Source organism: Nicotiana tomentosiformis, chromosome 3 (assembly GCF_000390325.3).
Source record: "Nicotiana tomentosiformis chromosome 3, ASM39032v3, whole genome shotgun sequence".
In the NCBI taxonomy this organism is placed as follows: domain Eukaryota; kingdom Viridiplantae; phylum Streptophyta; class Magnoliopsida; order Solanales; family Solanaceae; genus Nicotiana; species Nicotiana tomentosiformis.
In genome coordinates, this window is record NC_090814.1 from 61,875,333 (window position 1) to 61,877,446 (window position 2,114).

Here is a 2,114-nt window from a genome sequence, read left to right on the forward strand (position 1 = left end):
TCAAAAAGTACAATTTATCATTTCTCGACTTGCGTGCGCAGTCCGTAAATTGTTCCGGAAAGTTTTCATGTGAAAAAAGGATTAAAATGTGAAATAGAGCTTTAAAACTCAACTGAATTGACTTTGGTCAACATTTTTAGCAAACGGAACCGGATCAGTGTTTTAACATTTCTGGTAGCTCCGTATTGTGATTTGGGACTTGGGCGTATGCCCGGAATTTAATTTGGCGGTCCCTAGCTCAAGTTATGACCATTTAACGGAACTAGCAATTTAAAGGCTAAAGTTTCCAAGTTTGACCACGGGGTTGACTTTTTGATATCAGAGCCGGAATTCGATTATAGAAATTTGAACACCTGCGTTATGTCATTTATGACTTGTGTGCCAAATTTGAAGTCATTCCGGATTCATTTAATACGTTTTGGCACGAGGTTTGCAAATTGAAAAGTTTAAAACTCAAAGTTTGAATCGGGGTGTGAATTATAATTTTAGCATTGTTTGACGTGATACGAGACCCCGAGTAAGTCCGTATTATATTACGGGACTTGTTGGGATATTTGGATAAGGTCCCAAGGGGCTTGGGTGAGTTTCAGACGAAATTCGGATTGTTTAGAGCATGTTGAAAGCAACAGGTTCTTGGCAGAAATTGGTGTAATCGCACCTGCGCAATGGTGATCGCAGGTGCGCAACCGGATCTGCGAGAAGCTGGTCACTTCTGCGACTTGGGCATTGGCCAGTTGCATCACTTCTGCGGAGAAATGGGGCGCAAATGCATGACCTCTTCTACGAAGGCTGGACCGCTTCTGCGGAAGAGACCGCTTCTGCGGTCGTTTGGTCGCCTATGCGACGTCGCAGGTGCGATAGAAATGTTCGCAGATGCGGAACCTCGCCTGGCAGCCCCACTTCGCAAATGCGAGATCTTTCTCGCAAATGCATGACCGCAGGTGCGAAAATATAGCCTGCAGATGCGAAAATGCTGGGCAGAATACATAAAATCGAGTCTTAGCCATTTTTACTCATTTTTGAGTTTCAAGTCTCGGATTTGGGCGATTGCAAGGGGGGTTTTCACGACTTTGAATTGGGTAAGTGTTCTTTGACCAAAAGTGATTATATTTCACAAGTCCATGTCTATATTCATCATTTATTTCGGATTTGGATGGAAGAAATGGGGATTTTTATAAAATCTTTCAAAAATAAAAAATTAAGATTTGAAGGTCCATTTGATATCAGAATTGGACAAATTTTGTATGGTTAAACTCGTATCGGAACGGGTGTTCGTATTTTGTGAGTTTTTCGGGATTTGAGACGTGGGTCCCACTGTCGAATATTTAAATAAATATTGGATTTTTATCCGAAAAATTTGTAAATTCATATAGAATTAATTCCTATGATTAGTATTGAATATATCGAATTGTTTGTGAATAGATTTGAAGCTTTCAGAGACAAATTTAAAAGAAAAAGCTGTGGTTGAATAATTGATTGGAATTTGCAAAGCGATGTAAGTGTCGTGGTTAACCTTGACTTGAGGGAATAGAACCCTTAAATTACTTGTTATGTGAAAAGCATGTGAACGACGTATAGGCGGGGTGACGAGTGTCTATACGCCGTGAAATTAATTGTTTGCCTGCTTACTTGAAAAATCATAAATTATTTTAAATCATAAATTAATTATTATGATAATTGTTTCTCTCCTATTCTTTGTCAAATATTAATTCTTCAATTCCTGCATTAATTGTTACATGTTATTTGAACTATGTGTTTTAATTGTTATTTGACATTTAACACATTAAATATTAAACTACTTATTTTCTCTATGATTTTTATAATAAATTATTATTTGTCATTGTTTGGTTCAAAAATAAATTATAATTATTGTGTGCCTTGATGCTTAATAATTTCTCATTGGATGTGGTATTTATTGGAGTAGGTTTTATTACATTTATGAGTTATTTAAAATTATATTGGGGGAACGGGTTGCAAGCCGCAACAGAAATGAAAGTATATGTGTAAATATTGGGGGATCGGATTGCACGCCGCATTAGACTTATTAAAAGTCAATATTGGGGGATCGGATTGCACGCCGCAACAGACTTATTTAAAAGTCTATATATATACTT